Source organism: Lepisosteus oculatus, chromosome 14 (assembly GCF_040954835.1).
Source record: "Lepisosteus oculatus isolate fLepOcu1 chromosome 14, fLepOcu1.hap2, whole genome shotgun sequence".
Lineage (NCBI taxonomy): Eukaryota > Metazoa > Chordata > Actinopteri > Semionotiformes > Lepisosteidae > Lepisosteus > Lepisosteus oculatus.
The window spans coordinates 33,937,212-33,962,532 of NC_090709.1; the positions used below are offsets into that span (position 1 = coordinate 33,937,212).

The 25,321-nt window shown below is 51.3% G+C and overlaps 20 non-coding genes across 20 annotated transcripts; 1 reads left to right on the plus strand and 19 right to left on the minus strand.

The window, feature by feature from the left end:
* Window positions 1-521: 521 nt before the first annotated feature.
* Window positions 522-640, minus strand: LOC138216635 (5S ribosomal RNA). The gene has a single exon (XR_011180347.1). It is a non-coding gene; the product is annotated as a 5S ribosomal RNA (ribosomal RNA).
* A 537-nt stretch (window positions 641-1,177) lies between these two features.
* On the minus strand, window positions 1,178-1,296 carry LOC138244687 (5S ribosomal RNA). The gene has a single exon (XR_011193302.1). It is a non-coding gene; the product is annotated as a 5S ribosomal RNA (ribosomal RNA).
* A 536-nt stretch (window positions 1,297-1,832) lies between these two features.
* LOC138245498 (5S ribosomal RNA) lies at window positions 1,833-1,951 on the minus strand. The gene has a single exon (XR_011194108.1). It is a non-coding gene; the product is annotated as a 5S ribosomal RNA (ribosomal RNA).
* Window positions 1,952-2,487: 536 nt separating this feature from the next.
* LOC138245499 (5S ribosomal RNA) lies at window positions 2,488-2,606 on the minus strand. Its single transcript, XR_011194109.1, has one exon. It is a non-coding gene; the product is annotated as a 5S ribosomal RNA (ribosomal RNA).
* Window positions 2,607-3,143: 537 nt separating this feature from the next.
* Window positions 3,144-3,262, minus strand: LOC138244938 (5S ribosomal RNA). Its single transcript, XR_011193555.1, has one exon. It is a non-coding gene; the product is annotated as a 5S ribosomal RNA (ribosomal RNA).
* A 537-nt stretch (window positions 3,263-3,799) lies between these two features.
* LOC138217620 (5S ribosomal RNA) lies at window positions 3,800-3,918 on the minus strand. Its single transcript, XR_011181332.1, has one exon. It is a non-coding gene; the product is annotated as a 5S ribosomal RNA (ribosomal RNA).
* A 536-nt stretch (window positions 3,919-4,454) lies between these two features.
* Window positions 4,455-4,573, minus strand: LOC138244688 (5S ribosomal RNA). Its single transcript, XR_011193303.1, has one exon. It is a non-coding gene; the product is annotated as a 5S ribosomal RNA (ribosomal RNA).
* A 537-nt stretch (window positions 4,574-5,110) lies between these two features.
* LOC138244689 (5S ribosomal RNA) lies at window positions 5,111-5,229 on the minus strand. The gene has a single exon (XR_011193304.1). It is a non-coding gene; the product is annotated as a 5S ribosomal RNA (ribosomal RNA).
* Window positions 5,230-5,766: 537 nt separating this feature from the next.
* Window positions 5,767-5,885, minus strand: LOC138244690 (5S ribosomal RNA). The gene has a single exon (XR_011193305.1). It is a non-coding gene; the product is annotated as a 5S ribosomal RNA (ribosomal RNA).
* A 537-nt stretch (window positions 5,886-6,422) lies between these two features.
* On the minus strand, window positions 6,423-6,541 carry LOC138244692 (5S ribosomal RNA). Its single transcript, XR_011193307.1, has one exon. It is a non-coding gene; the product is annotated as a 5S ribosomal RNA (ribosomal RNA).
* Window positions 6,542-7,078: 537 nt separating this feature from the next.
* Window positions 7,079-7,197, minus strand: LOC138244693 (5S ribosomal RNA). The gene has a single exon (XR_011193308.1). It is a non-coding gene; the product is annotated as a 5S ribosomal RNA (ribosomal RNA).
* A 536-nt stretch (window positions 7,198-7,733) lies between these two features.
* On the minus strand, window positions 7,734-7,852 carry LOC138245500 (5S ribosomal RNA). Its single transcript, XR_011194110.1, has one exon. It is a non-coding gene; the product is annotated as a 5S ribosomal RNA (ribosomal RNA).
* A 536-nt stretch (window positions 7,853-8,388) lies between these two features.
* LOC138244694 (5S ribosomal RNA) lies at window positions 8,389-8,507 on the minus strand. Its single transcript, XR_011193309.1, has one exon. It is a non-coding gene; the product is annotated as a 5S ribosomal RNA (ribosomal RNA).
* Window positions 8,508-9,044: 537 nt separating this feature from the next.
* Window positions 9,045-9,163, minus strand: LOC138244695 (5S ribosomal RNA). The gene has a single exon (XR_011193310.1). It is a non-coding gene; the product is annotated as a 5S ribosomal RNA (ribosomal RNA).
* Window positions 9,164-9,700: 537 nt separating this feature from the next.
* On the minus strand, window positions 9,701-9,819 carry LOC138245501 (5S ribosomal RNA). Its single transcript, XR_011194111.1, has one exon. It is a non-coding gene; the product is annotated as a 5S ribosomal RNA (ribosomal RNA).
* Window positions 9,820-10,355: 536 nt separating this feature from the next.
* On the minus strand, window positions 10,356-10,474 carry LOC138244696 (5S ribosomal RNA). Its single transcript, XR_011193311.1, has one exon. It is a non-coding gene; the product is annotated as a 5S ribosomal RNA (ribosomal RNA).
* A 537-nt stretch (window positions 10,475-11,011) lies between these two features.
* Window positions 11,012-11,130, minus strand: LOC138245502 (5S ribosomal RNA). Its single transcript, XR_011194112.1, has one exon. It is a non-coding gene; the product is annotated as a 5S ribosomal RNA (ribosomal RNA).
* A 537-nt stretch (window positions 11,131-11,667) lies between these two features.
* On the minus strand, window positions 11,668-11,786 carry LOC138245475 (5S ribosomal RNA). The gene has a single exon (XR_011194085.1). It is a non-coding gene; the product is annotated as a 5S ribosomal RNA (ribosomal RNA).
* A 3,396-nt stretch (window positions 11,787-15,182) lies between these two features.
* Window positions 15,183-15,341, plus strand: LOC138243698 (U1 spliceosomal RNA). The gene has a single exon (XR_011192330.1). It is a non-coding gene; the product is annotated as a U1 spliceosomal RNA (small nuclear RNA).
* A 1,560-nt stretch (window positions 15,342-16,901) lies between these two features.
* On the minus strand, window positions 16,902-16,974 carry trnaf-gaa (transfer RNA phenylalanine (anticodon GAA)). Its single transcript has one exon. It is a non-coding gene; the product is annotated as a tRNA-Phe (tRNA).
* Between the last annotated feature and the right edge of the window lie 8,347 nt (window positions 16,975-25,321).

Consider the following 25,321-nt stretch of genomic DNA (forward strand, 5'->3'; position numbering starts at 1 on the left):
TGGCACCCTTCTTATTGAGAGGACAGCTCCGTCAACTCTTTTACGACGCTGCTTATTTTCCCTTGCGTTTTTCTCTTCTTCCCACGTTCTCTCTCTTCACTGCCTTCGTCCCGCTCTATTTCACTTCAGCCTTTCACTCTTGCTTCCTTCCAATGAGGACGGAGCTGCGGGAGAAAGGGCGCTATAGAGGATCGCTGTGGAGAGCTGCTGCTGTGCTTTGACATCTGAGCTCTGTGGAAAACGATCTCAATACAATTCTGAAAAACGCGACTCTCCGAACGCCAGCCGAACAAGTCTCCACAGCCGAAGCGCTGTGTCTCTTTTCAGCTGGCGATAAACCTTTCCTCGATCCTTTGCGGACTTGTAAAACTGTTCCTGATCAGAATAAAAAACGCTCACGCTAATACACAAGCACCCGTGTCTCGCCAAAGCTGACAAATAAACAGACGGACAAGCCGCACTGCACGTGTGAACAGGGGAATGAGCGAGCGAGCGGGGATAGGGCGCCTCCTGCGCTTAAAAGCTTACAGCACCTGGTATTCCCAGGCGGTCTCCCATCCAAGTACTAACCAGGCCCATCCCTGTTTAGCTTCCAAGATCAGACGAGATCAGGCGTGCTCAAGGGGGTGTGGCCGTAAGCGAGAGCAAGGCTCGCTGGCACCCTTCTTATTGAGAGGACAGCTCCGTCACCTCTTTTACGACGCTGCTTTTTTTCCCTTGCGTTTTTCTCTTCTTCCCACGTTCTCTCTCTTCACTGCCTTCGTCCCCGCTCTATTTCACTTCAGCCTTTCACTCTTGCTTCCTTCCAATGAGGACGGAGCTGCGGGAGAAAGGGCGCTATAGAGGATCGCTGTGGAGAGCTGCTGCTGTGCTTTGACATCTGAGCTCTGTGGAAAACGATCTCAATACAATTCTGAAAAACGCGACTCTCCGAACGCCAGCCGAACAAGTCTCCACAGCCGAAGCGCTGTGTCTCTTTTCAGCTGGCGATAAACCTTTCCTCGATCCTTTGCGGACTTGTTAAACTGTTCCTGATCAGAATAAAAAACGCTCACGCTAATACACAAGCACCCGTGTCTCGCCAAAGCTGACAAATATACAGACGGACAAGCCGCACTGCACGTGTGAACAGGGGAATGAGCGAGCGAGCGGGGATAGGGCGCCTTCTGCGCTTAAAAGCTTACAGCACCTGGTATTCCCAGGCGGTCTCCCATCCAAGTACTAACCAGGCCCATCCCTGTTTAGCTTCCGAGATCAGACGAGATCAGGCGTGCTCAAGGGGGTGTGGCCGTAAGCGAGAGCAAGGCTCGCTGGCACCCTTCTTATTGAGAGGACAGCTCCGTCACCTCTTTTACGACGCTGCTTATTTTCCCTTGCGTTTTTCTCTTCTTCCCACGTTCTCTCTCTTCACTGCCTTCGTCCCGCTCTATTTCACTTCAGCCTTTCACTCTTGCTTCCTTCCAATGAGGACGGAGCTGCGGGAGAAAGGGCGCTATAGAGGATCGCTGTGGAGAGCTGCTGCTGTGCTTTGACATCTGAGCTCTGTGGAAAACGATCTCAATACAATTCTGAAAAACGCGACTCTCCGAACGCCAGCCGAACAAGTCTCCACAGCCGAAGCGCTGTGTCTCTTTTCAGCTGGCGATAAACCTTTCCTCGATCCTTTGCGGACTTGTAAAACTGTTCCTGATCAGAATAAAAAACGCTCACGCTAATACACAAGCACCCGTGTCTCGCCAAAGCTGACAAATAAACAGACGGACAAGCCGCACTGCACGTGTGAACAGGGGAATGAGCGAGCAAGCGGGGATAGGGCGCCTTCTGCGCTTAAAAGCTTACAGCACCTGGTATTCCCAGGCGGTCTCCCATCCAAGTACTAACCAGGCCCATCCCTGTTTAGCTTCCGAGATCAGACGAGATCAGGCATGCTCAAGGGGGTGTGGCCGTAAGCGAGAGCGAGGTTCGCTGGCACCCTTCTTATTGAGAGGACAGCTCCGTCACCTCTTTTACGACGCTGCTTTTTTTCCCTTGCGTTTTTCTCTTCTTCCCACGTTCTCTCTCTTCACTGCCTTCGTCCCCGCTCTATTTCACTTCAGCCTTTCACTCTTGCTTCCTTCCAATGAGGACGGAGCTGCGGGAGAAAGGGCGCTATAGAGGATCGCTGTGGAGAGCTGCTGCTGTGCTTTGACATCTGAGCTCTGTGCAAAACGATCTCAATACAATTCTGAAAAACGCGACTCTCCGAACGCCAGCCGAACAAGTCTCCACAGCCGAAGCGCTGTGTCTCTTTTCAGCTGGCGATAAACCTTTCCTCGATCCTTTGCGGACTTGTTAAACTGTTCATGATCAGAATAAAAACGCTCACGCTAATACACAAGCACCCGTGTCTCGCCAAAGCTGACAAATATACAGACGGACAAGCCGCACTGCACGTGTGAACAGGGGAATGAGCGAGCGAGCGGGGATAGGGCGCCTTCTGCGCTTAAAAGCTTACAGCACCTGGTATTCCCAGGCGGTCTCCCATCCAAGTACTAACCAGGCCCATCCCTGTTTAGCTTCCGAGATCAGACGAGATCAGGCATGCTCAAGGGGGTGTGGCCGTAAGCGAGAGCAAGGCTCGCTGGCACCCTTCTTATTGAGAGGACAGCTCCGTCACCTCTTTTACGACGCTGCTTATTTTCCCTTGCGTTTTTCTCTTCTTCCCACGTTCTCTCTCTTCACTGCCTTTGTCCCCGCTCTATTTCACTTCAGCCTTTCACTCTTGCTTCCTTCCAATGAGGACGGAGCTGCGGGAGAGAGGGCGCTATAGAGGATCGCTGTGGGGAGCTGCTGCTGTGCTTTGACATCTGAGCTCTGTGGAAAACGATCTCAATACAATTCTGAAAAACGCGACTCTCCGAACGCCAGCCGAACAAGTCTCCACAGCCGAAGCGCTGTGTCTCTTTTCAGCTGGCGATAAACCTTTCCTCGATCCTTTGCGGACTTGTAAAACTGTTCCTGATCAGAATAAAAAACGCTCACGCTAATACACAAGCACCCGTGTCTCGCCAAAGCTGACAAATAAACAGACGGACAAGCCGCACTGCACGTGTGAACAGGGGAATGAGCGAGCGAGCGGGGATAGGGCGCCTCCTGCGCTTAAAAGCTTACAGCACCTGGTATTCCCAGGCGGTCTCCCATCGAAGTACTAACCAGGCCCATCCCTGTTTAGCTTCCGAGATCAGACGAGATCAGGCGTGCTCAAGGGGGTGTGGCCGTAAGCGAGAGCAAGGCTCGCTGGCACCCTTCTTATTGAGAGGACAGCTCCGTCACCTCTTTTACGACGCTGCTTTTTTTCCCTTGCGTTTTTCTCTTCTTCCCACGTTCTCTCTCTTCACTGCCTTCGTCCCCGCTCTATTTCACTTCAGCCTTTCACTCTTGCTTCCTTCCAATGAGGACGGAGCTGCGGGAGAAAGGGCGCTATAGAGGATCGCTGTGGAGAGTTGCTGCTGTGCTTTGACATCTGAGCTCTGTGGATAACGATCTCAATACAATTCTGAAAAACGCGACTCTCCGAACGCCAGCCGAACAAGTCTCCACAGCCGAAACGCTGTGTCTCTTTTCAGCTGGCGATAAACCTTTCCTCGATCCTTTGCGGACTTGTAAAACTGTTCCTGATCAGAATAAAAAACGCTCACGCTAATACACAAGCACCCGTGTCTCGCCAAAGCTGACAAATAAACAGACGGACAAGCCGCACTGCACGTGTGAACAGGGGAATGAGCGAGCGAGCGGGGATAGGGCGCCTTCTGCGCTTAAAAGCTTACAGCACCTGGTATTCCCAGGCGGTCTCCCATCCAAGTACTAACCAGGCCCATCCCTGTTTAGCTTCCGAGATCAGACAAGATCAGGCATGCTCAAGGGGGTGTGGCCGTAAGCGAGAGCAAGGCTCGCTGGCACCCTTCTTATTGAGAGGACAGCTCCGTCAACTCTTTTACGACGCTGCTTATTTTCCCTTGCGTTTTTCTCTTCTTCCCACGTTCTCTCTCTTCACTGCCTTCGTCCCGCTCTATTTCACTTCAGCCTTTCACTCTTGCTTCCTTCCAATGAGGACGGAGCTGCGGGAGAAAGGGCGCTATAGAGGATCGCTGTGGAGAGCTGCTGCTGTGCTTTGACATCTGAGCTCTGTGGAAAACGATCTCAATACAATTCTGAAAAACGCGACTCTCCGAACGCCAGCCGAACAAGTCTCCACAGCCGAAGCGCTGTGTCTCTTTTCAGCTGGCGATAAACCTTTCCTCGATCCTTTGCGGACTTGTAAAACTGTTCCTGATCAGAATAAAAAACGCTCACGCTAATACACAAGCACCCGTGTCTCGCCAAAGCTGACAAATAAACAGACGGACGAGCCGCACTGCACGTGTGAACAGGGGAATGAGCGAGCGAGCGGGGATAGGGCGCCTCCTGCGCTTAAAAGCTTACAGCACCTGGTATTCCCAGGCGGTCTCCCATCCAAGTACTAACCAGGCCCATCCCTGTTTAGCTTCCGAGATCAGACGAGATCAGGCGTGCTCAAGGGGGTGTGGCCGTAAGCGAGAGCAAGGCTCGCTGGCACCCTTCTTATTGAGAGGACAGCTCCGTCACCTCTTTTACGACGCTGCTTTTTTTCCCTTGCGTTTTTCTCTTCTTCCCACGTTCTCTCTCTTCACTGCCTTCGTCCCCGCTCTATTTCACTTCAGCCTTTCACTCTTGCTTCCTTCCAATGAGGACGGAGCTGCGGGAGAAAGGGCGCTATAGAGGATCGCTGTGGAGAGTTGCTGCTGTGCTTTGACATCTGAGCTCTGTGGATAACGATCTCAATACAATTCTGAAAAACGCGACTCTCCGAACGCCAGCCGAACAAGTCTCCACAGCCGAAACGCTGTGTCTCTTTTCAGCTTGCGATAAACCTTTCCTCGATCCTTTGCGGACTTGTAAAACTGTTCCTGATCAGAATAAAAAACGCTCACGCTAATACACAAGCACCCGTGTCTCGCCAAAGCTGACAAATAAACAGACAGACAAGCCGCACTGCACGTGTGAACAGGGGAATGAGCGAGCGAGCGGGGATAGGGCGCCTCCTGCGCTTAAAAGCTTACAGCACCTGGTATTCCCAGGCGGTCTCCCATCCAAGTACTAACCAGGCCCATCCCTGTTTAGCTTCCGAGATCAGACGAGATCAGGCGTGCTCAAGGGGGTGTGGCCGTAAGCGAGAGCAAGGCTCGCTGGCACCCTTCTTATTGAGAGGACAGCTCCGTCACCTCTTTTACGACGCTGCTTTTTTTCCCTTGCGTTTTTCTCTTCTTCCCACGTTCTCTCTCTTCACTGCCTTCGTCCCCGCTCTATTTCACTTCAGCCTTTCACTCTTGCTTCCTTCCAATGAGGACGGAGCTGCGGGAGAAAGGGCGCTATAGAGGATCGCTGTGGAGAGTTGCTGCTGTGCTTTGACATCTGAGCTCTGTGGATAACGATCTCAATACAATTCTGAAAAACGCGACTCTCCGAACGCCAGCCGAACAAGTCTCCACAGCCGAAACGCTGTGTCTCTTTTCAGCTGGCGATAAACCTTTCCTCGATCCTTTGCGGACTTGTAAAACTGTTCCTGATCAGAATAAAAAACGCTCACGCTAATACACAAGCACCCGTGTCTCGCCAAAGCTGACAAATAAACAGACAGACAAGCCGCACTGCACGTGTGAACAGGGGAATGAGCGAGCGAGCGGGGATAGGGCGCCTCCTGTGCTTAAAAGCTTACAGCACCTGGTATTCCCAGGCGGTCTCCCATCCAAGTACTAACCAGGCCCATCCCTGTTTAGCTTCCGAGATCAGACGAGATCAGGCGTGCTCAAGGGGGTGTGGCCGTAAGCGAGAGCAAGGCTCGCTGGCACCCTTCTTATTGAGAGGACAGCTCCGTCACCTCTTTTACGACGCTGCTTTTTTTCCCTTGCATTTTTCTCTTCTTCCCACGTTCTCTCTCTTCACTGCCTTCGTCCCCGCTCTATTTCACTTCAGCCTTTCACTCTTGCTTCCTTCCAATGAGAACGGAGCTGCGGGAGAAAGGGCGCTATAGAAGATCGCTGTGGAGAGCTGCTGCTGTGCTTTGACATCTGAGCTCTGTGGAAAACGATCTCAATACAATTCTGAAAAACGCGACTCTCCGAACGCCAGCCGAACAAGTCTCCACAGCCGAAACGCTGTGTCTCTTTTCAGCTGGCGATAAACCTTTCCTCGATCCTTTGCGGACTTGTAAAACTGTTCCTGATCAGAATAAAAAACGCTCACGCTAATACACAAGCACCCGTGTCTCGCCAAAGCTGACAAATAAACAGACAGACAAGCCGCACTGCACGTGTGAACAGGGGAATGAGCGAGCGAGCGGGGATAGGGCGCCTCCTGTGCTTAAAAGCTTACAGCACCTGGTATTCCCAGGCGGTCTCCCATCCAAGTACTAACCAGGCCCATCCCTGTTTAGCTTCCGAGATCAGACGAGATCAGGCGTGCTCAAGGGGGTGTGGCCGTAAGCGAGAGCAAGGCTCGCTGGCACCCTTCTTATTGAGAGGACAGCTCCGTCACCTCTTTTACGACGCTGCTTTTTTTCCCTTGCGTTTTTCTCTTCTTCCCACGTTCTCTCTCTTCACTGCCTTCGTCCCCGCTCTATTTCACTTCAGCCTTTCACTCTTGCTTCCTTCCAATGAGAACGGAGCTGCGGGAGAAAGGGCGCTATAGAAGATCGCTGTGGAGAGCTGCTGCTGTGCTTTGACATCTGAGCTCTGTGGAAAACGATCTCAATACAATTCTGAAAAACGCGACTCTCCGAACGCCAGCCGAACAAGTCTCCACAGCCGAAGCGCTGTGTCTCTTTTCAGCTGGCGATAAACCTTTCCTCGATCCTTTGCGGACTTGTTAAACTGTTCCTGATCAGAATAAAAAACGCTCACGCTAATACACAAGCACCCGTGTCTCGCCAAAGCTGACAAATATACAGACGGACAAGCCGCACTGCACGTGTGAACAGGGGAATGAGCGAGCGAGCGGGGATAGGGCGCCTCCTGTGCTTAAAAGCTTACAGCACCTGGTATTCCCAGGCGGTCTCCCATCCAAGTACTAACCAGGCCCATCCCTGTTTAGCTTCCGAGATCAGACGAGATCAGGCGTGCTCAAGGGGGTGTGGCCGTAAGCGAGAGCGAGGTTCGCTGGCACCCTTCTTATTGAGAGGACAGCTCCGTCACCTCTTTTACGACGCTGCTTTTTTCCCTTGCGTTTTTCTCTTCTTCCCACGTTCTCTCTCTTCACTGCCTTGGTCCCCGCTCTATTTCACTTCAGCCTTTCACTCTTGCTTCCTTCCAATGAGGACGGAGCTGCGGGAGAAAGGGCGCTATAGAGGATCGCTGTGGAGAGGTGCTGCTGTGCTTTGACATCTGAGCTCTGTGGAAAACGATCTCAATACAATTCTGAAAAACGCGACTCTCCGAACGCCAGCCGAACAAGTCTCCACAGCCGAAGCGCTGTGTCTCTTTTCAGCTGGCGATAAACCTTTCCTCGATCCTTTGCGGACTTGTTAAACTGTTCATGATCAGAATAAAAAACGCTCACGCTAATACACAAGCACCCGTGTCTCGCCAAAGCTGACAAATATACAGACGGACAAGCCGCACTGCACGTGTGAACAGGGGAATGAGCGAGCGAGCGGGGATAGGGCGCCTTCTGCGCTTAAAAGCTTACAGCACCTGGTATTCCCAGGCGGTCTCCCATCCAAGTACTAACCAGGCCCATCCCTGTTTAGCTTCCGAGATCAGACGAGATCAGGCATGCTCAAGGGGGTGTGGCCGTAAGCGAGAGCAAGGCTCGCTGGCACCCTTCTTATTGAGAGGACAGCTCCGTCAACTCTTTTACGACGCTGCTTATTTTCCCTTGCGTTTTTCTCTTCTTCCCACGTTCTCTCTCTTCACTGCCTTCGTCCCGCTCTATTTCACTTCAGCCTTTCACTCTTGCTTCCTTCCAATGAGGACGGAGCTGCGGGAGAAAGGGCGCTATAGAGGATCGCTGTGGAGAGCTGCTGCTGTGCTTTGACATCTGAGCTCTGTGGAAAACGATCTCAATACAATTCTGAAAAACGCGACTCTCCGAACGCCAGCCGAACAAGTCTCCACAGCCGAAGCGCTGTGTCTCTTTTCAGCTGGCGATAAACCTTTCCTCGATCCTTTGCGGACTTGTAAAACTGTTCCTGATCAGAATAAAAAACGCTCACGCTAATACACAAGCACCCGTGTCTCGCCAAAGCTGACAAATAAACAGACGGACAAGCCGCACTGCACGTGTGAACAGGGGAATGAGCGAGCGAGCGGGGATAGGGCGCCTCCTGCGCTTAAAAGCTTACAGCACCTGGTATTCCCAGGCGGTCTCCCATCCAAGTACTAACCAGGCCCATCCCTGTTTAGCTTCCGAGATCAGACGAGATCAGGCGTGCTCAAGGGGGTGTGGCCGTAAGCGAGAGCAAGGCTCGCTGGCACCCTTCTTATTGAGAGGACAGCTCCGTCACCTCTTTTACGACGCTGCTTTTTTTCCCTTGCGTTTTTCTCTTCTTCCCACGTTCTCTCTCTTCACTGCCTTCGTCCCCGCTCTATTTCACTTCAGCCTTTCACTCTTGCTTCCTTCCAATGAGGACGGAGCTGCGGGAGAAAGGGCGCTATAGAGGATCGCTGTGGAGAGTTGCTGCTGTGCTTTGACATCTGAGCTCTGTGGATAACGATCTCAATACAATTCTGAAAAACGCGACTCTCCGAACGCCAGCCGAACAAGTCTCCACAGCCGAAACGCTGTGTCTCTTTTCAGCTGGCGATAAACCTTTCCTCGATCCTTTGCGGACTTGTAAAACTGTTCCTGATCAGAATAAAAAACGCTCACGCTAATACACAAGCACCCGTGTCTCGCCAAAGCTGACAAATAAACAGACAGACAAGCCGCACTGCACGTGTGAACAGGGGAATGAGCGAGCGAGCGGGGATAGGGCGCCTCCTGTGCTTAAAAGCTTACAGCACCTGGTATTCCCAGGCGGTCTCCCATCCAAGTACTAACCAGGCCCATCCCTGTTTAGCTTCCGAGATCAGACGAGATCAGGCGTGCTCAAGGGGGTGTGGCCGTAAGCGAGAGCGAGGTTCGCTGGCACCCTTCTTATTGAGAGGACAGCTCCGTCACCTCTTTTACGACGCTGCTTTTTTTCCCTTGCGTTTTTCTCTTCTTCCCACGTTCTCTCTCTTCACTGCCTTCGTCCCCGCTCTATTTCACTTCAGCCTTTCACTCTTGCTTCCTTCCAATGAGGACGGAGCTGCGGGAGAAAGGGCGCTATAGAGGATCGCTGTGGAGAGCTGCTGCTGTGCTTTGACATCTGAGCTCTGTGGAAAACGATCTCAATACAATTCTGAAAAACGCGACTCTCCGAACGCCAGCCGAACAAGTCTCCACAGCCGAAGCGCTGTGTCTCTTTTCAGCTGGCGATAAACCTTTCCTCGATCCTTTGCGGACTTGTTAAACTGTTCATGATCAGAATAAAAAACGCTCACGCTAATACACAAGCACCCGTGTCTCGCCAAAGCTGACAAATATACAGACGGACAAGCCGCACTGCACGTGTGAACAGGGGAATGAGCGAGCGAGCGGGGATAGGGCGCCTTCTGCGCTTAAAAGCTTACAGCACCTGGTATTCCCAGGCGGTCTCCCATCCAAGTACTAACCAGGCCCATCCCTGTTTAGCTTCCGAGATCAGACGAGATCAGGCATGCTCAAGGGGGTGTGGCCGTAAGCGAGAGCAAGGCTCGCTGGCACCCTTCTTATTGAGAGGACAGCTCCGTCAACTCTTTTACGACGCTGCTTATTTTCCCTTGCGTTTTTCTCTTCTTCCCACGTTCTCTCTCTTCACTGCCTTCGTCCCGCTCTATTTCACTTCAGCCTTTCACTCTTGCTTCCTTCCAATGAGGACGGAGCTGCGGGAGAAAGGGCGCTATAGAGGATCGCTGTGGAGAGCTGCTGCTGTGCTTTGACATCTGAGCTCTGTGGAAAACGATCTCAATACAATTCTGAAAAACGCGACTCTCCGAACGCCAGCCGAACAAGTCTCCACAGCCGAAGCGCTGTGTCTCTTTTCAGCTGGCGATAAACCTTTCCTCGATCCTTTGCGGACTTGTAAAACTGTTCCTGATCAGAATAAAAAACGCTCACGCTAATACACAAGCACCCGTGTATCGCCAAAGCTGACAAATAAACAGACGGACAAGCCGCACTGCACGTGTGAACAGGGGAATGAGCGAGCGAGCGGGGATAGGGCGCCTCCTGCGCTTAAAAGCTTACAGCACCTGGTATTCCCAGGCGGTCTCCCATCCAAGTACTAACCAGGCCCATCCCTGTTTAGCTTCCGAGATCAGACGAGATCAGGCGTGCTCAAGGGGGTGTGGCCGTAAGCGAGAGCAAGGCTCGCTGGCACCCTTCTTATTGAGAGGACAGCTCCGTCACCTCTTTTACGACGCTGCTTTTTTTCCCTTGCGTTTTTCTCTTCTTCCCACGTTCTCTCTCTTCACTGCCTTCGTCCCCGCTCTATTTCACTTCAGCCTTTCACTCTTGCTTCCTTCCAATGAGGACGGAGCTGCGGGAGAAAGGGCGCTATAGAGGATCGCTGTGGAGAGCTGCTGCTGTGCTTTGACATCTGAGCTCTGTGGATAACGATCTCAATACAATTCTGAAAAACGCGACTCTCCGAACGCCAGCCGAACAAGTCTCCACAGCCGAAGCGCTGTGTCTCTTTTCAGCTGGCGATAAACCTTTCCTCGATCCTTTGCGGACTTGTAAAACTGTTCCTGATCAGAATAAAAAACGCTCACGCTAATACACAAGCACCCGTGTCTCGCCAAAGCTGACAAATAAACAGACGGACAAGCCGCACTGCACGTGTGAACAGGGGAATGAGCGAGCAAGCGGGGATAGGGCGCCTTCTGCGCTTAAAAGCTTACAGCACCTGGTATTCCCAGGCGGTCTCCCATCCAAGTACTAACCAGGCCCATCCCTGTTTAGCTTCCGAGATCAGACGAGATCAGGCATGCTCAAGGGGGTGTGGCCGTAAGCGAGAGCAAGGCTCGCTGGCACCCTTCTTATTGAGAGGACAGCTCCGTCACCTCTTTTACGACGCTGCTTATTTTCCCTTGCGTTTTTCTCTTCTTCCCACGTTCTCTCTCTTCACTGCCTTTGTCCCCGCTCTATTTCACTTCAGCCTTTCACTCTTGCTTCCTTCCAATGAGGACGGAGCTGCGGGAGAAAGGGCGCTATAGAGGATCGCTGTGGAGAGCTGCTGCTGTGCTTTGACATCTGAGCTCTGTGGAAAACGATCTCGATACAATTCTGAAAAACGCGACTCTCCGAACGCCAGCCGAACAAGTCTCCACAGCCGAAGCGCTGTGTCTCTTTTCAGCTGGCGATAAACCTTTCCTCGATCCTTTGCGGACTTGTAAAACTGTTCCTGATCAGAATAAAAAACGCTCACGCTAATACACAAGCACCCGTGTCTCGCCAAAGCTGACAAATAAACAGACGGACAAGCCGCACTGCACGTGTGAACAGGGGAATGAGCGAGCGAGCGGGGATAGGGCGCCTCCTGCGCTTAAAAGCTTACAGCACCTGGTATTCCCAGTTGGTCTCCCATCCAAGTACTAACCAGGCCCATCCCTGTTTAGCTTCCGAGATCAGACGAGATCAGGCGTGCTCAAGGGGGTGTGGCCGTAAGCGAGAGCAAGGCTCGCTGGCACCCTTCTTATTGAGAGGACAGCTCCGTCACCTCTTTTACGACGCTGCTTTTTTTCCCTTGCATTTTTCTCTTCTTCCCACGTTCTCTCTCTTCACTGCCTTCGTCCCCGCTCTATTTCACTTCAGCCTTTCACTCTTGCTTCCTTCCAATGAGAACGGAGCTGCGGGAGAAAGGGCGCTATAGAAGATCGCTGTGGAGAGCTGCTGCTGTGCTTTGACATCTGAGCTCTGTGGAAAACGATCTCAATACAATTCTGAAAAACGCGACTCCCCGAACGCCAGCCGAACAAGTCTTTAAGTGGAAATCTAATAAGTAAATTGATTCTTAAAATGTAGAGAGCTTTGCAAAGAAATATATTGGGGCTTTTAGATAATATATTTCAAGGATGTAATTGCTGTGCTACAGTACGTGCAGAATTTTAGAAAACAGTGCGTCAACAAAGTACACTGTTTAGGTTACTTTAGAAGACAATGTACCAAAACAATATATGCTGTCTGGGTCGTTAGAATTAGCTGAAAGTAACTGATAAGCTTTGAATAACATATCTAGTGCTTCTTCTTTTGCTTTTTGATGTAATCTGTTTTCTCTCAGGGAAAGTGGGAGTTTTAGAAGGGACAAAGCGCTGAGCTTTTTTACAGCGCAACGTCTTATGAAAACCCTGTACTGCTTGGAACAAATTGAGTCTCTGGTTGCTCCCAATATTGAAATAAAGACCTTACTCAGGTGAGAACTCTCTCTTGTGGCTTCCTTGATAGTTATATTTCCATGACACCGGTTTTAATGTCTGTAGATTGTATCTTATTTTTATTTTTTGTTTTGTTTCATGTTCATATTATGTGTTTTCACCCAGTTGACTCCAGTTAATAACAGTTCACCCAGTTAATAGCCACTTTTTATGCGCGAAAAACGGGTGATCTTTCTATCGCGTGATCAGCTTAGTATCTTTCTGTAAGTTTTTTTCTTCTTAATTAAACGTTTAAAATACATGAATTTCATAAAGACAACACACGTTTCGAACAGAAAAAAATCATATTCTGTTCTCTTCCTGGTATATATAACAGATCAGCAGGTCTTATTTTCCCAATTGCTTTTTTCCACTGTATTTATCATAATGGCTAGCCAATGTCCTCTCTTAGCTAGGTAATGTTACTTGTGGATGTGCTTCTGCGTTGCGTAGAAGCACATGTATCCATAGAAAGTGTATTATACTACTATTTGAGCTACAGTACATAAAAATAATTATATTGTCATTAATTTCTTTAGGTACGTGATTCCATATTATATTCCCTTTTAATCAAATTCTAAAAGTATGCTTTTGTTTACTCCGATAACGAGCACATTCACAGAAAATGTTAATATCTTATGACTTTTCACAAAGTATATAAAGTTAAGATGGTCAGAAGGAGCATGTAAAAACGTTTCCGAAACGTGGTAAAATCTTACTACATGTAAGACTTTGATGCTTAAAATGTTTAGGAAGAAAGTGGAATACTGGTGTGTTTTTTTTCTTTAAACTACCAATACCAGCCATATACAGTTTACACTATATGTTTATGTTCCTAAATTAATATAGTTTATGGTGGTGTATCGTGGTTGTAGAGGTTTGATGGGTTTACTGAGACAATTATTAATTGTAGCAGTAATCACGAGGTTGTTCGTTGTGGCTTTTAGAAAATCAATCGTCAGAACAACTAACAACGCACACACACGGGTTCAATACATGAGATACATTTATTCATATAAATTGTGCACCAAACATATACTAGTCTGCCTGGATACGAGCGGCAGACCTTACTGTGAGGGTTATCAATATACGAGGTATATAATCTCGAAGAGATGCCAACACAAAGAGATACACAACAGAGAATATATGTCAATATATATCGTTCGCTAATCAGTGTTATTACCCACTGTTACTCTAAACTCGGAAGTAAATACATTACTCATGAATTAAATTGATAACAACTTGTGTTGAGGTACAATTGAATTCTCGAGACACAATGTAGAACATGGGGTTTACTTATCCACTGTGTATGGATTTGGAATCTCCCGGCACGAACACCAAACCAGCTGACAGGCTCTGTTGCAGCCTCTGTTCCAGCGGTTGTCCAATGGGCGTTGTCCCGGCGTCCTCTGGCTACCGGCCAACCAGTTGAGGTACAGCTCGGAGTAGGACGGGCGGAGAAATCTGACTGCGGCGCACAGGGCAGTCGTTGCTCCGAGGAGATCTACCAGCAGTCCAGCTGGCTAGTAGAAAGTCTCTATGCACAGAGCGTGACCGCGAGTCCTCACAAGTCACTCTTTTGCCTGGGAAGAAGCTGGTTCGTTCCTGGTCCAGCGCTGCTTCTGAATAAGCTATTCAGGTTGTCGATGAGGGTCCAACTGTAGGCTGCCGTTGATCAAGCGGATCATTCACGTTGGTAGAATTCTGAGTACGTATGGGATCCTCGGCCTCGCGCTTAGAACAAAGTCCAAGTCCCTTTGCAGACAACAGCAGTTGTCACGTGATTGTCTCTGAGGATGCGCGAAAATGGCCAAGGAGAGCCCCGATCTGAGCTTGCACTCCCTTTTTGACCAAGACATAGATGTATGCTGATTGGTTGAGAGTTTGGCGGGCATTAGAGACCCACGTGGTATTACCACGCCCTGCCAGTCCCTGATTGGTTGGTCAAGGTGAGATATGAGTCACTTACTCTTGACACTTAGGAATGCAGTCCAGATGTCCATTCGACACTCCCTAGACAGATAGGCACCAACGGATGACCATTGATCATGATAGCCAGGCTAAGCTAAGTGCATCCCCATCTGGGAGCTGTCCATTATCAAAAGAAAACATCTTTAAATCAACCTGCATGAATACTTTCTCTGTGGCTGCACCACAAAGATGGAGGGTGAGATGGGGCCTCATTTAGGCCACCGCCTAATTCTGTCTTATTAACAAGCATTGCCGCTACAACGGCATCCCTCCTGTCAAACTTCCTCCTGACGTGTTTGACAGGATCTGGGCCGTGGTGAACAGTGGCAAAGACGCCCTGTGGAGAGTGAGGAACATGGGGCTGTTCAAAGGCATCGAGGTCCCAGTCAAGGCAGCAGGTAGCCTGGCCCTGTTCATCACCCTAGAGAACTATTACTTCAGAGATCTGTGGAGAGAAGGGAGGGAGGAAGCAGAAAATCTGTGGGAAATTGAGAGCATAGGTCAATATCTCAAGAAACTGTAAAAAACATTATCATGTTTAAGTAAAGAATGTGATTTGCACCAGAAAAAAATAAATTGTTGCTATATAACTGGTACCGTGTCAAAATGTAATGAGATGTGATTATATATACTGTTTTAAGTATGTATATAAATGTAAAGCTTTCTAATTTGTGATGTCCTGTATTTTTTTGTGAAAAGAAAATAAAGTTCTTAAAAAATCGATTCACCCAGGGCGAGGCTCGGCCATTGCACTCCGGCTGTGCTGACCCCTGCGAATTCCCCAAATGTGGAATCTGCATAATTTCTGGTAGTGGGGGACTGCGTTCGCGCTCTCTCCTGATGTGCTTGGTCCAATATCAGATACGGGAGAGTTAGGACACCACGAGCTGCGATAGGATCCCAGTTCGAAAGGAGTCGATGCCACTGCTGGTTCCCGGTTTCTTTTAGTTAGAGGTCCGGAGAAGCATTTCAAGCTGGTTACACTACTCCTTCCGGACATTCATTCCCTTTTCAAAGTCAGTCGTTTTGCTGTTTATGATTGTGATTATCGAGGTTAGCCTTTATTTGGTCATGGGGGCCTCGGTACTGTATGCTAATTCTCAAGACAGTTTCACCCGTTTTCTGATTGCTAGGTTCTGTACCAGTGCAGACATGTCAAACAGTGAATGGCTGTACCTCTATTGTATCCGTGCTCAATGAATGAAATCAGTAATAAATGAATATATGTATAGTTATACGAAAAACAAGTGGTTTATCGACTCATCTTCATTTGCAGATTTAGAGACAGCTTCGATATTCGGGGGAGGCGTAAAACATGGTGCTGATCTTTGGAAAGCAGGAGGCAAAACTGACACGTTCTCATACAAGGAGCTGAAACCAGGCCACCTGGGTGAAGATCAGGTATCGTAACCGCTAGACCATATGGGAACATACAGCCATGTTGTGCGTGCGTCATGTAAGCAAACTGTAATTGCTGCCTTCATGACCTGCTTGATGGAGAAAACACACAAGAGAGTTGGCACTCAGAGTGTCGAAGAGTTGATGTATACTAGGGCTCAGTTGAAATGCAGTGTCAGGACTTTTCCGACTAGTGTCACACAAAGAGAGTACATCCTTTCCTACTGGCTGTGTATGTCTCGCTAACTCGCTGTGATCGTATAGTGCTCAGAATTTGTGTTGTGGCCGCAACAACCCCGGTTCGAATCCGCATACTGGCAGAATAGGAGGAGTACTGCCTGACTGGATCGTTGATGAACGACAGAGGCCACTCCGACCTCTTCTTGGTTTTCTTCAATGACTTACTAAGGATCTTCTTCACATTCGCCCATGCATGGGAAGCCAGTTACACCAAAGCAAACGCAGGAAAGTGCATTTCAAGCAGAGACCAGGAGGGACTTGTTTACACCGAGAGTGGTCGGAGAATGGAACAATGCGCCCAGCCCTGTTGCTGGAGCCGATTCTTGATGAGATCTTGGGCTCACTAAGAGGCCCCCGCTGGATGCTAATCTTTCTGTTGTTCTTGCAGGTCCTGCGCTGCTTTTGAGCCGACAGAGCTCGTCCTGGTCTGTCGGCACAGCCCAATTGCAAATGATCGGCTCCACGTACAGAAGGAACGTGCGTTTGGTACAAGAGTGCATGAAGGCACCGGAAATACATTGGGAACAAATGACCGGTCGTTCAAGACCTCTGTGAAGTACAGGAGCGTGCAAAACGAGGCTGCTTCCACCTGGTCTCGAACCGGGGACTTTTCGCGTGGTAGGCAAACATGATAGCCGCTACACTACGGAAACCTACAAGGAGCGCTGCTGGTGTCTTGCTTGCGTTTCGGGCTGAGAAAGGGACGCGTCACTTTAGGCAGGGTGCGCTGGAGAGAGGAACAAAGGGCGCGATGAAACAAAATGCCAAAACCCGGGATCAAACCAGGGACCTTTAGATCTTCAGTCTAACGCTCTCCCAAATGAGCTATTTCGGCGGTGCGCAGAGCCCACGGCCACCTGCTCCAGCCTTCGTGTGTTGCGACATGAGCGCACCAAGAGTAGCGGGAGAGTGTTGCAGGAACGTCACTCTGAAGGAAAGCCACCCAGGTGCGCCCTCTGAGCTCTGTCCAGCGCATCTTCCTCGCATGGACTCCTGCCTGCGACGGGCAGGAAACAATTAGCAAGAACAGAACCACACCCCATGGGTGTTTCATGACCACACCTTAGGTTGTGACACGTGCAGGTGTGAGGGGTTGCCGGGCTACTTTGGAGCAGAGCTTGGGCGGAGGGGGGCGGGAAAGCAGACAAAGAGGTGACACCTCAAGGTCTGCACGATCACAGCTCTCCGCCGCCCCAGGCTTCCGCTCGATAAGCTACTGGACACACCCGCCCCTCCTCACACAGACCGTGGAAAAGCCCCCGAGTGGGAGGGCTCTCTCTTCCTCCCAGGAGCTCTTGGACACGACGCACAGACAGGGCGCGGGGAGCCGCCGCCTGCAAACGCGGCTCCAGGCAGGACTCCACTCCGCAGGAGCCGCAGAGCAGAGGAGATGGGGGCAGCTTAGCTCCTGTGCAGAGACCTGAGCTGTTGTTGCTGTGGATGCTGTCTTTTCTGCACTCGGGGTAGGAGTGAATGTTGAGTTGCCCTTAGAAATGAAGCAGAGCACTTCAACGGCACGGGTGTGTGTGTGTGTGTGTGTGTGTGTGTGTGTGCCCTGGTGATTCTGGGAGACAGATCTAACCTGGGCTAAAAGAGAGGGGGCTTAGCCCTCTTCCATTTGCTAGTTCAAAGTTGTACAACCCATTTGTATCTGCTAGGCAGCGCAGTCGTCGTGCACAAAGAACGCTTTGAAAAGCGTCAAAGGCAAGTCATTCCGAGTTGGTCGCGAAATGCTGAAATGATCTCTCGGCTCCTCGGTTGTCATCCCTGACATCCCAACCCCGCCACTCACTGTGTAAAGCAGTGTCGTATGGCCCTGACATCACACCCCCACCACTCTCTACGGAAAGCACTGTCGTATAGCCCTGACACCCACCCCTCCACTCATTGAATAAAGCAGTGTCATCAAGCCCCGACATCCCACCCCTGCCACTCTCTACGTAAAGAAGTGCCGTATGGCCCTGATATCCCACCCCCACCACTAACTGCGTAAAGTAGTATCTTCAGGCCCTGACATCCCAATCCCGCAACTCTCTGCGTAAAGAAGTGTCGTATGGACCTGACACCCACCCGTCCACTCTGTGCTTAAAGCAGTGACGTCAAGCCCTGACATTCCACCCCCTTCACTCCATGCGTAAGGCACTGTCATATGGCCCTGACACCCACCCCTCCACTCTCTGTGTAAAACAGTGTCATATGGCCCTGACATCACAACCCCACCACTCTCTGCGTAAAGCAGTATCGTCAGGCCCTGACATCCCACCCCTGCCACTCCCTGCGTAAAGCACTGTCGTATAGCCCTGAAACCCACCCCTCCACTCTCTGTGTAAAACAGTGTCATATTGCCCTGACATCCCAACCCCGCCACTCACTGTGTAAAGCAGTGTCGTATGGCCCTGACATCACACCCCTGCCACTATCTGCGTAAAGCAATATCGTCAGGCCCTAACATCCCACCCCTCCACTCTCTGCATAAAGCAGTGTCGTATGGCCCTGACATCCCAGCCTCGCCGCTCACTGCGTTAAACACTGTCATATGGCCCTGACACCCACCCCCTAAACTCTCTGCGTAAAGAAGTGTCGTATAGCCCCGACACCCACCCCTCCACTGTCTGCATTAAGCAGTCTCGTCAGGCCCTGACATCCAACCCCCGCCACTCTCTGCGTAAAGCAGTATGGTCAGGCCCTGACATCCCACCCACGCCACTCTCTGCCTAAAGCACTGTCATATGGCCCTGACACTCACCCCTCCACTCTCGACGTTAAGCAGTGTTGTCAGGCCCTGACATCCCAGCCTCGCCACTCACTGCGTTAAGCACTGTCGTATGGCCCTGACACCCACCCCTCCACTCTCTGCATAAAGCAGTGTTGTTAAGCCCTGACATCCCACACCCTCCACTATCTGCGTTAAGCACTTTCGTATGGCCCTGATATCCCACCCCCGTCACTCTCTGCGTAAAGCAGTATGGTCAGGCCCTGACATCCCAGCCTCGTCGCTCACTGCGTTAAGCACTGTCGTATGGCCCTGACACCCACCCCTCCACTCTCTGCAGGAAGAAGTGTCTTCATGCCCTGACATCCCACCCCCGCCACTCTCCACGTAAAGAAGTGTCGTATGGCCCTGACACCCACCCCTCCACTCTCTGCATAAAGCAGTGTTGTTAAGCCTTGACATCCCACACCCTCCACTATCTGCGTTAAGCACTTTTGTATGGCCCTGACATCCCACCCCCGTCACTCTCTGCGTAAAGCAGTATGGTCAGGCCCTGAAATTCCAGCCTCGCCGCTCACTGCATTAAGCACTGTCGTATGGACCTGACACCCACCCCCTCCACTCTCTGTGTAAAGAAATGTCATATGGCCCTGATACCAACCCCTCCACTCTCTGCATAATGCAGTCTCGTGAGGCCCTGACATCCCATCCCCGCCACTCTCTGTGTAAAGCACTGTCGTATGGCCCTGACATCACACCCCTCCACTCTTTGCGTTAACCCCTGTCGTATGGCCCTGACACCCACCCCTCCGCACTCTGCATAAGGCAGTCTCATCTGGCCCTGAAAATCCACCCCCACCACTTTCTGCATAAAGCACTGTCGTATGGCCCTGTCACTCTCTGCGTAAGGAATTGTCGTATGGCCCTGACACCCACCCTTCCACTCTCTGCATGAAGCAGTGTCTTCATGCCCTGACATACCACCCCCGCCACTATATGCGTAAAGCAGTATTGTCAGGCCCTGACATCCCACCCCTGCCACTCTCTGCGAAAAGAAGTGTCGTATTGCCCTGATACCCACCCCTCCACACTCTGTGTTAAGCAGTGCTGTCAGGCTCTGACATCCCAACCCTGCCACTCTCTGAATAAATAAGTGTCGTATAGCCCCGACACCCACCCCTCCACTGTCTGCATTAAGCAGTCTCGTCAGGCCCTGACATCCAACCCCCGCCACTCTCTGCGTAAAGCAGTATGGTCAGGCCCTGACATCCCACCCACGCCACTCTCTGCCTAAAGCACTGTCATATGGCCCTGACACTCACCCCTCCACTCTCGACGTTAAGCAGTGTTGTCAGGCCCTGACATCCCAGCCTCGCCACTCACTGCGTTAAGCACTGTCGTATGGCCCTGACACCCACCCCTCCACTCTCTGCATAAAGCAGTGTTGTTAAGCCCTGACATCCCACACCCTCCACTATCTGCGTTAAGCACTTTCGTATGGCCCTGATATCCCACCCCCGTCACTCTCTGCGTAAAGCAGTATGGTCAGGCCCTGACATCCCAGCCTCGTCGCTCACTGCGTTAAGCACTGTCGTATGGCCCTGACACCCACCCCTCCACTCTCTGCAGGAAGAAGTGTCTTCATGCCCTGACATCCCACCCCCGCCACTCTCCACGTAAAGAAGTGTCGTATGGCCCTGACACCCACCCCTCCACTCTCTGCATAAAGCAGTGTTGTTAAGCCTTGACATCCCACACCCTCCACTATCTGCGTTAAGCACTTTTGTATGGCCCTGACATCCCACCCCCGTCACTCTCTGCGTAAAGCAGTATGGTCAGGCCCTGAAATTCCAGCCTCGCCGCTCACTGCATTAAGCACTGTCGTATGGACCTGACACCCACCCCCTCCACTCTCTGTGTAAAGAAGTGTCATATGGCCCTGATACCAACCCCTCCACTCTCTGCATAATGCAGTCTCGTGAGGCCCTGACATCCCATCCCCGCCACTCTCTGTGTAAAGCACTGTCGTATGGCCCTGACATCACACCCCTCCACTCTTTGCGTTAACCCCTGTCGTATGGCCCTGACACCCACCCCTCCACTCTCTGCATAAAGCAGTGTCGTATGGCCCTGACATCCCAGCCTCGCCGCTCACTGCGTTAAACACTGTCATATGGCCCTGACACCCACCCCCTAAACTCTCTGCGTAAAGAAGTGTCATATGGCCCTGATACCAACCCCTCCACTCTCTGCATTAAGCAGTGCTGTCAGGCTCTGACATCCCAACCCCGCCACTCTCTGCGAAAAGAATTGTCGTATGGCCCTGACACCCACCCCTCCACTCTCTGCATAAAGCAGTGTCCTCAAGCCCTGACATCCCACCCCCGCCACTATCTGTGTAAAGCAGTATCGTTAGGCCCTGACATCCCACCCCTGCCACTCTCTGCGTAAAGCAGTATCGTCAGGCCCTGACTTCCCACCCCCGCCACTCTCTGCGTTAACCCCTGTCGTATAGCCCTGACACCCACCCCTGCACACTCTGCATAAAGCAGTGTTGTCAAACCCTGACATCCCACACCCTCCACTATCTGCATAATGCACTGTCGTATGGCCCTGACATCCAACCCCCGCCAATCTCTGCGTAAAGCAGTATCGTCAGGCCCTGACATCCAACCCCCGCCACTCTCTGAATAAATAAGTGCCGTATAGCCCTGACACCCACCCCTCCACTCTTTGCATTAAGCAGTCTCGTCAGGCCCTGACATCCCACCCCCGCCACTCTCTGCGTAAAGCAGTATGGTCAGAACCTGACGTCCCACCCACGCTACTCTCTGCCTAAAGCACTGTCACATGGCCCTGACACTCACCCCTCCACTCTCTGCGTTAACACTGTCGTATGGCCCTGACATCCCAGCCTCGCCGCTCACTGCGTTAAGCACTGTCGTATGGCCCTGACACCCACCTCTCCACTCTCTGCGAAAAGCAGTGTCGTCAAGCCCTGACATCCCACCCCCGCCACTATCTGCATAAAGCAGTATCGTCAGGCCCTGACACTCACCCCTCCACTCTCTGCATTAAGCAGTGCTCTCAGGCTCTGACATCCCAACCCCGCCACTCTCTGCGTAAGGAATTGTCGTATGGCCCTGACACCCACCCCTCCACTCTCTGCATAAAGCAGTGTCGTCAAGCCCTGACATCCCACCCCCGCCACTATCTTCGTAAAGCAGTATCGTCAGGCCCTGACATCCCACCCCTGCCACTCTCTGCGAAAAGAAGTGTCGTATGGCCCTGATACCCACCCCTCCACACTCTGCGTTAAGCTGTGCTGTCAGGCTCTGACATCCCAACCCCGCCACTCTCTGCCTAAAGAATTGTCGTATGGCCCTGACACCCACCCCTCCATTTTCTACAAAAAGCATTGTCTTCATGCCCTGACATCCCAAACTCACCACTGTCTGCGTAAAGAAATGTCGTATGGCCCTAACATCTAACCCCCGCCACTCTCTACGATAAGCAGTATCGTCAGTCCCTGACATCCCACCCCAGCCACTCTCTGCGTAAAGAAGTGTCGCATGGCCCTGACACCCAACCCTCAACTCTCTGCATAATGCAGTCTCGTGAGGCCCTGACATCCCAACCCCGCCACTCTCTGTGTAAAGCAGTATCATCAGGCCCTGACATCTCAACCCTGCCACTCTCTGCGTAAAGTAGTATGGTCAGACTCTGACATCCCACCCCTCCACTCTCTGCATGAAGCAGTGTATTTATGCCCTGACATCCCACCCCTCCACTCTCTGCATAAACCAGTGTCTTCATGCACTGACATCCCACCCCCGCCAATCTCTGCGTAAAGCAGTATCGTCAGGCCCTGACATCCCACCCCCGACACTCTCTGCGTAAAGCACTGTCATATGGCCCTGACACTCACCCCTCCACTCTCTGCGTTAAGCACGGTCGTATGGCCCTGACATCCCAGCCTCGCCGCTCACTGCGTTAAGCACTGTCGTATGGCCCTGACACCCACCCCTCCACTCTCTGCATAAAGCAGTGTCGTCAAGCCCTGACATCCCACCCCCGCCACTATCTGCGTAAAGCAGTATCGTCAGGCCCTGACATCCCACCCCTGCCACTATCTGCGTAAAGCAGTATCGTCATGCCCTGACATCCCACCCCTGCCACTCTCTGCGAAAAGAAGTGTCGTATGGCCTTGTTACCCACCCCTCTACTCTCTGCGTTAAGCAGTGCTGTCAGGATCTGACATCCCAACCCTGCCACTCTCTGCTTAAAGAATTGTCGTATGGCCCTGACACCCACCCCTCCACTCTCTGCATAAAGCAGTCTCATCGGGCCCTGACATCCCACCCCTGCCACTCTGTGCGTTAACCCCTGTCGTATGGCCCTGACACCCACACCTCCATTCTCTAAGTAAAGCAGTGTTTTCATGCCCTGACATCCCACCCCCGCCACTCTCTGCGTAAAGCAGTATCGTCATTCCCTGACATCCCACACTCGCCACTGTCTGCGTAAAGAAATGTCATATGGCCCTAACATCTAACCCCCTGCCACTCTCTACGATAAGCAGTATCGTCAGGCCCTGACATCCCAACCCTGCCACTCTCTGCGTAAAGCACTGTCGTATGGCCCTGACATCCAACCCCTTCCACTCTCTGCGTATAGCAGTATCGTCAGGCCCTGACATCCCACTCCTGCCACTCTGTGCTTAAAGAAGTGTCTTATGGCTCTGACAATCACCCCTCCACTATCTGCATAAAGCAGTGTCTTATGGCCATGACACCCACCCCTCCACTCTCTGCATTAAGCAGTGTTGTCAGGCCCTGACATCCCACCCCCGCCACTCTCTGCATAAAGCAGTGTCGTCAAGCCCTGATATCCCACCCCCACCACTCTCTGCATAAAGCAGTGTTGTCAGGCCCTGACATCCTACCCCCGCCACCTTCTGCCTAAAGCACTGTCATATGGCCCTGACACCCACCCCTCCACTCTCTGCGTTAAGCAGTGTTGTCAGGCCCTGACATCCCGCCCCCTCCACTCTGCGTAAAGCACTGTCGTATAGCCCTGACATCCCAGCCTCACCACTCACTGCGTTAAGCACTGTCATATGGCCCTGAGACCCACCCCTCCACTCTCTGCGTTAAGCAGTGTTGTCAGGCCCTGACATTGCACGCCTGCCACTCTCTACGTAAAGAAGTGTCGTATGGCCCTGACATCCCACCCCCGCTACTCTCTGCATAAATCAGTGTCAAGTAATAGGTTTATTCCATGCTGAAAAAAAGAAAGAGAACACAACGTTTCGGCCGTGGAGCCTTCTTCAGGTGTGAGAGAGACAGGGCAGTAGGCAAAGGTAAAGTAGCGGGAGAACAAAGGCTGGGAGAGAGGAGGAGTGAGAGGCGGGAGCAGGGGACAGAAAGAGAGGCCAATCAAGAGGTTTGAAGTCAGATTGGGTGCAGAGAGGTGTGAAATGAAACTTTCAATGAATGGAGAAAATTTAAAAGAACAGTAGTCTGTCGTTAAGGGAACGGAGAATGTGTGATCCTAGCTGGAGAATAATTTTAGTTTCGGTGGTCTTTCTGATGTATGAGTTTCTGAAAACTGTCTTTGAGAACACATACAGAGAGATTAGAGTGGTTGTGGCCGTCAGAGGTGAAATGAGAAACAATGGGCTTGGAGAGATCTTTAATCTTCACAGCCCTGACGTGTTCTCTGAAGCGGTCTTCGAGTCTCCTTCCTGTTTCTCCAATGTAGATGGCTGGGCATTTACTGCAAGAGATACAGTAAATAAGGTTGCTGGAGGTACAAGATGCTGTCTGGGTGATCCGGAAATTGTCCTGAGGGGCCTTGAATGAGTGTGGTCGTGGCTGTGTACTTGCAGGTGATACAGCTAGCTCTGTTGCAAGGGAAAGTGCCTGGTGTGGATGGTTGTTGAGGGCGGTCAAGGGAGCTGTGAACAAGGAGGTTACGCAGATTAGGTGGTCGGCGATATGAGATGATAGGGCGGTCAGAAAAGAGGGCCCCAATGGAGGGATCATCCTGTACGATGGAAAAGTTCTGGTTAATGGTCCTGGGGATAGGAAGTGTGTTAGGGTGGTAAGGAAGCACCAAAGGAATGCAGTTTTTACGGCGGGAGTTCCTGATCGGGTTGATGGTCCGGGGGGTGTTTTTGGCTCGGGCAAGGGCCTTGTCAATCACACTGCTGGGGTATCCTCTGTTGATGAAAAATGAGTACATTTCGAGGGCTTGGTTCTCGAAGTCGATGTCGTCGCTGCATAATCGTCGTAACCTAAGGAATTGTGAAAAAGGAAGAGAGTTTTTAGTGTGGTTGGGGTAAAATTAGCTGTACAGGAGGTAGCTGTGTGAATCCGTGGGTTTGTAATAAACTGAAGTGGACAGTCGGGGGTAGTTGATAGACAAGTGGATGTCTAGAAATGGAAGAGTGGTGGAAGATATGTTA